Raw genomic sequence first — 7,482 nt, forward strand, 5'->3', positions numbered from 1 at the left:
GAATAAACAGCAGTGCTGGAGTGTATGCACTTTAATAAGCCGTTTGTCAGCGTAGACAAGTGTGTTTTTGACACACAAAAAATCCCGTCTGGACTACTGTATTGCATAGCATTCGGGTATATCCCTCAAAGATCAAGGTCATTGTGAATTTTTCAGTATCTATGCCCCGGAAGAGCTTGTAAACATGGCTTGGCGTGGCCAACTACTTGCACACATACAGTGCAAACAACGCCGACATGGCCTGACCCCTCATCAAAATACTTGAAAAAAAAGATGCTAGATGCTATCATAGTGCGGCGATAAAGGTGGCATTTCAGACAGAGTAAGTATGAAAATATTATACATGCCCGGTTCTAGCTCTTTCAATTTCAAATTTTCACTCCTTGTCGTTTATAACACTTCAGCCTTTGCAAAAACAGCACTTTACTTTAGCCAGATGCCAATGGGCTTGAACGCGTGATCGCGCTGGAGTATCGCCAGCTGACAGCTGCTGAAAAAAATCGCCCATTTAATGACAAGGACCCATCTCAAATGAAGTAAGCCCTTGTCAATTCCATGATGCACCGATTTGACTCTAAACCATTCGTGACTTTTAAGGATCATGGTCCGTTGTGCGCAACGACAATGCAGCGGAGCTGCCGAAGCTTAGGTAAGGCTGGTGGCTTTCGTTCTATACATAAAACCAGTACGAGCGTGGCGGATCAGAATCCACTTACTCCAAGAGTAATGACAAACTTAACTCAAGGCTAATTAACTCTTCCGTTTAAAAACGTTTACTGTATTTCTCGATTTATTTGCGGCAAAGCTGCCTATATCAAAACCTATAGGTTTTCCTATCTATATAGCAAAAAATATATCCCTACTGGCTTTACTGCCACGTACTGACTTCTTACTTAAGTGTAGCCACGCCATTGTGTGCATGATGTGAATTTCACACCATTGCGTGATTACATTATCTTGTGTTACCCACATCCTTCCTACCAGGACACGTACAACCCCGTCACACAATCTACACTTGAGTCGTTACGACTGTCCCTTTGTGATGATGGAGCAGTTTTCTTATTTGACCCGGGCATGGAGGCTCAAATAGCTGATATCTCTACTTGGCCCTGAGGGTGTGCAACACCTCGCTTCGAAGGATCTTGAAGGGAATAGCGCGCGTCAAGAGGCGATTTCAAGGTATGAAAATGCTCTACTTATGCATCTAAAGCAGATGAAGCCGGCATCGACTGCGTCCATGATGCCGCCGTCGGCAACAGATGACTCCCTCGTCCCAAGCCGCTCATGGTGAGCGTTAAGACCTTCGAGGGCAGGACGAGGAGAATTTCCTTCTCTGGGTGAGAGAGGTCGAGATAGCCATGGCGTCCGCCATGCTTCAGACCGAGCACAAGTGCGTGGTACTAGTTATCTCCAACCTCGGTTGCCGAGCACGAGAGTGGCAATGACGTGCAGTGCTTCGGTCGTAGCGGCTTTTTTCTCCTGGACGGAGCTGAAGCTGCGGTTTTCACGAGTGTTCTTGCCGCCCAACCAGGCATATCGCGTGCAATCGCGTCTCCTTACCGCCCGACAGGGCAACAAGAAATAGGTGGACTCTATCCCATAGTTGCGTACTCTCAGTGCCGGTATGGCAGCCGATCCTCTTCTTGAGGCGGTCGCAGTGACCGTCTCTATGGAAGGCATCCGCACTAAACTAGCGAAAATTAATTTTCCGTGTGCACCTGACTTCTTTGAAGAAGTTGTGATTGTTGCATTGAATGCCAAATTCAACTTGAAGTCGGCACGACTTGGCTGGAATGCACACTCTAGCAGCTCGTCGAACGGAAGGACCTCAGCTATGCCGAAGACAAGGAGGCAGAGCTCCGAGGTGCCAAGCAGTGTTCGAACACCCGACGGTGTTGAGTCTGTGGAGACAAACTTCACCTTTGGATTAATTGTCCCCTGCACAAGGCGTCATCGAAACAACTTCCCGCTTCTTAACAGTCTTCTGGTTTGTCGCGGGGGAACGACTGAACCCAGATGGCGCGGGGCGGCATACTGGGGAAGAACTGAGTTCCTTTGTGCCTCAAAAGGTGAAAGGAAGCAGGGCCCAGCCCGAACAGCTTCGTTCTCTTGAACACGGAACGTTAATTCAAGTCGGTCTTTTCGGTCGTTAAAGCGACCGTGAAGGACTTTGAGAAGCCATGGAAGATCCTGATCGATTCCGGGGTGTCGAAAAATTATGCTCGACACTCCACGATGAGAGGAAGTCAGCTGTATGCTGAGGCGCTGTAGGTGCGGTTGAGTGCCATCGTTACTGCTTGCCTAGCGACGGGAACATGTGTCACAAAACCAAACGTCCCTGTGGACCTCGGTGTCAAGTTTCTTGACTTTGTTAGCGTGGAACGCTGCTCAGTCTTAAACTTTGGATTTAAGGTATGACCTCATTCTTGGTAAGGCATGGCTGGAACACCATGTGCCATGGACCAACTGGATCTCGAAGACCTTGGGCGCTACGCGCACGTCTCCTGGCGGAGCTTTGGTGAGTCATAAACCCATTTCTGCAAGGAGGCAAAAACGCTATTGGTGCGGACACTGGACCGGGTCAATATGCCGGATATCGGAGTATCCAAGTTGTTGAACGCAGAAGATGATTTGAACAAGAATCCCGAGCACAGCTCGCGGTCAGAACGTGGAGCGGCACGTAACCCACTGAGCACTGCTCAGATATCAAAACAGTTGATGCATGCCAAGAGTAGCATGATTGGCCAAGGACCGAGGCATCGAAGGCGAGGCCCGAGAGATGCGCATGGAGTGGCACGTTATCCTGATCACTGCTCACGTTACAAAACAGCTGCTGCATGCCAAAAGTGGCAAAGTCGGACGAGATCCGAGGAATCGTGGACAAGGACCTTCTGATGCGCGTGAAGCGGCTCGTTATCCACTAGGCAAAGGCTGCAGCTCTTTGTCGATTGTTGTTAATAACATCAGGGCTCTGGTGGAGCAGGAAGTAGGGCTAGCACTGGACGACGCTGAGTGCGTGTTCTCATTGGTCTCGCAGAGACAGACAACCTCAATGGAGAGGCGACGGCGACGCCGTACACTAGATGCAAGACGCCGGGTGTCGACTCTGATCCAGGGTATGGCTACCGTAGACGATAGCGCACAGCTATACACCCTCGTCAACGGTATGACGAGGGGGTAACGGCGACGTCATCCCCGAGGCTATTACTGCGGTGGATGCTCTTGTTGAGCTGGACTAGATGTCCTTCAAAGAGTCCAGCGGTGCCTTGATGGCAGGCGACTAAGCCGAAAAGGTCATTTTACGACCTGAAGAGGAGATCAACTCGTCGTTGCTTCTGGATGAAGCTGTCCTGGAGAATACCAAGAGGTTGATGAGCGCACGAATTGGATCGTCGATCTTGAAGAATCCTTTGGATTCGTACTACCTTTGGCGAAAAAAACCCAAGACGTCGTCTTCAAAGACCCGTCCTCGGTCCTTCCTCCGGGCTGAGATGTGCGTACCTGATTTTGGAAGTCAAATACTGCGTTACACGCCAATGGCCCTGCCCAAGGGGCAGGGCGACGTCATCGACTACAGAGGCAAGTCTACCCATTCGATACTCACGTTTTGTGACCGGCGCATGGTTCACGCTTACAATAAGCTCAACGCTGACACCATTGCGGCACAAACGCCGATACCTTAGTAGGATGTTATCCATAAGAACATGGTTGGATGTACAAACCCCAGTGCACTTGACTTAGTCGATGGGTATTACCAAATGTTCACGAGAGCGAGCGATATACCGCTGACAGCGGTGAGTACCTTGAGCAGTATGCTCTAAAAATTGGTTGGTGATGCTTAAAAGGCTGTCAAACGCACCAGCAACATTTAATCGTCTGTTCAGCCCACCGGGCGTATGTACAGACATACTTCGACGACATCTTCGCCTATTGTCGTGCGAAGCACGGGAAGACGGATGTAGAGAACCAAACCATCCTTTTACGAGCGGTGCTCGAGTGCATGCGCATGAATTAGCTGTATACTAATGCAGATAAGTGCATCTTCGACACGGATATAATTCCGTATTTAGGGTGCTTCAGTGCAAATCGTGGCCTTCGAGCGGATCCTGCCAAGGTCAAGGCCATTGTGGACTGGCCGGTTTCAAAGAACCAAAAGGGCTCGCGAAAGTGGCTTGGCCTCGCCAACTACTTGCACAAGTATTAGTGCAAATTATGCGGAAACGGCACGGCCATTGTCTGATCGCCTTAGGAAGGGTAAAGAATGGTGTTGAACACCGAGCATCGAGAGACTTTGACAGGGTTTTTCATGCACCAATACTGGTGTTGCCTGCCCCGATCGTCTATTTAGTATCGTATGTGACGCTTCGGACTTTGCCATCCTGTGTACTGCTGCCAGCAGACGCCGAGGGGCAATGTCGGGTATTCGCGTTCGAATCTCGCCAGCTTAAGGCTGCGGAGAGGAACAACCCAGTCCGCGACAAGGAATTACCTGCGATGAAGTATGCACTTGCCAAGTTCAGGGTGCGCCTGCTTAGCTCAAAGTCGTTTGTGATCTACACAGATCATGCGACATTACGCACTGCGACTCAGTCGCCTCACCTCTTGCAGAGGATGACAAGGTGGCTCTCATTCTTTGCAAAATATAATTTTGAGGTAAAGTATAAGCTAGTCAGCAGAATGCTTTGACTGATGCATCATCACGCAGACCGGACTATGGGTTTGTTCATGTCACGTCAGTGACGTCGTCAGTGATGAATTTGGACCGTGCCGCATCCGCAGGCGACAGTATGTGTGTAGCGCTGCTACAGGCTCTTGAGAGCAAGAAGTTTGGAAATTCAGGCAAGATATTGTCGGCGCGTTTGCGCGCACGGTTACACCCATATTTGTTGAAAAACGGGTTGCTGTATTATACCACCGACTCAACGGATACACCACGAATTGTGGCTCTTCTCACGATGATAATTTAAAATACCGTATAAGGCCTACGACAACCCACTTTGTGGTCATCCTGGTCGTGAGAAGACGTACAGCTCGGTGAGTTGCCATCACTGGCGGCAAATGCTGTACCAATGGACAAGCACATATGTGCGAACGTGTGAGACGTGTCAGATGGTGAAACCCTGTCCGAATGTGGCATTCAGGTGTTGGCAGTCTTTGAGTTTTAACTTTGTGTTTGGCCTGCCAAAGGACTCGCCAGGCAACACGGGTGTAGTAGTCATTGTGGGCCGTTTGAGCAAGATGACTCATCTTGCGGCTGTGCCGGGGATCATCGTCGGTGTAGGTACGGCGACGCTGTTTGTCGATCGTGTTTTTCGACAACATGGACTCCCGGAGTCAATTGTCTCTGCTAGAGACCCGCGCTTCACTGGGAACTTTTGGTCTACAATCTTCAGGGTGCTGGGGCTCAGGCTGACAATGTCAATAGCGGACCATCCACAGACCATTGGTCAGACTGAGCGCGTGAATCGCGTCGTTGAAGACGTTTTTCGCAGCGTCTACACGGAGACGCCGAAGCGCTAGAGCGCCATGTTGTCGCTCGTAAAGTTTGCTCTGAACAATGCAGTGCATTCGGCAACCGGCTACACGCCGATTGACGTGAACGGGCTCGTCAATCTACGCGCCCGCCCCGCTGACACCGCCATCCCATCGCTCAGGGCTTAGTGAGACAGAAATAGCCGAACGGCTTGCTGATGTCGGCCCCTTATCGTGCGTAAAGAAGCTGGAGATTTCCTGTCTACTAGACTGAGTGTCTTACGACACGGTCGCGATGCGATGGCTGGAAGCCAAGACATCCAGAAGGAATATGCGGACGGAAAAGGAAGAAGAAATCATGAGACCATTAAAGTCGGAGACCTGGCTTTATTAAATGTAAAGTCTTCCTAAACATGCGGATTCTGATGTCTTTAAGACAAAGCTCCGTCCACGGTATATTTGGCCTTTTTTTGTTCTGGCCATGCGAGGCCTTGCATATACGCTGAACCTTCCAAAAAAGCTGCGCACTTACCCAGTATTTCATGTGGGTTTGCTTAGGCGTACCGGGGTCCGGCGCAAGTAAACGCGGAAGCGTTGGCGCCGGGACAGCGCCGAAAGGCGCTCGACCACCCAGAAGTTGAATCAGCAACTGGTTCCGAGCACGGGGCGCGACAACTTATGTTTCCAACGGCGCAACGCACTCCAATGTGACATGAAGTGACATATTCGCCTGCTCGACGGCTAGGAAGCCATTCCGACAGAGCGCGATAGTCCGCATCGTGAGGCAGCCGGCGCACAACGCGCTCTAAGCTCTCTAGAGTTTCGCGCAGCGGTTTGCGACCCCAGCATGACGCTCAGCGGAGTCCCGATCGCGACGGAAATCGTGCTCAAGAGCTTGAAGAGCCGCAAGTCCCTAGACAGTGATCGACCCGGTCGTCATCGTCCGCCGCCGAATCGTCTCGACGAGAACGATGGTGTCCACTTATACGTGGAACGTCTTGTGGGTCGACGTCGTCGACAGGGTCAAACCCAAAATCTTGTGAAGTGGCGGGGAACCCAAACTCCATGAACTCGTGGGAGTTTGAGGTGCCACATCGGTGAGACTGCCTAGACGTTATAGAATCTTATGATCAAAGGGGTCATGCCGTTTCGCGTCGTCAAATGCCCCGCGCTTCTCGGCAATAGCTAGGGAGACTGAAGGTCCATGAGCTGAGCTCAAGCTATGGTCCTGAGCTTCTGTGATCGTAGTCTCACCCTTGTGAGAGACCACAGAGCTCGCGGGAGCGTGATGGATCAACGCATACGTCGCAGGGAGACAATCAGAAGGATTACGGCGATGCGCCATGAGTTTGGCAAACTCAAACCAAAGATGGCGTCTACCTCCTTGTGGCTCAACTGTAAGTCGTACAGCTAGAAAAGTTTCCGGTGCCGCCGTGCCCACAGCCTAAAGAGCATTTCGTCATCTGCAAAGGTTTCGCCAGGGGCAAACACCACAGGTATCGTCCGCATCGCGTGAACAAGAGGCCCCCTTTTTATCGCGAATGTGAGTGAGGTGTGTATTTAACTTTTTTGTGTAAACCAAGCAGCAAGCTCGAGAAACTTTCTGTTCGTCATTGCTTGACTTATGTAGTGGCCGGGACCCCGATCACATAAACGCCCAACAATCGAGTGATCGCGTCCTTCGCTTCTGTAACGAATTTCGCCGAGCGGAAGCTGTATTTCACACGAGGGTCTGGGACTGACTGTAGATGCGCGCGCATTCGAGCCGCCCTGCGGACAGCATCCAGCTGTCGATTCCTTGCCTCGTCGAGGTCATTGGCAATGACACCACTTCTTCCGAAAGTCGAGAGTTTGGAAAAAGGACACGGCGTCCGCAAGGTTTGAGCAGGGCTCACATCGCACCGCTGGGACACCTCGCCCTCTTCTTCTTCACATTCTTTAAAAAAGAGTATCCAACTTGTAGGCGACTTCCTCCAAATCCTCGACGAGGTAATTCATAGCTCGTGGCGG

Source organism: Plasmopara halstedii (assembly GCF_900000015.1).
Source record: "Plasmopara halstedii genome assembly, contig: Scaffold_42, whole genome shotgun sequence".
NCBI classification, from domain to species: Eukaryota; Oomycota; class Peronosporomycetes; order Peronosporales; family Peronosporaceae; genus Plasmopara; species Plasmopara halstedii.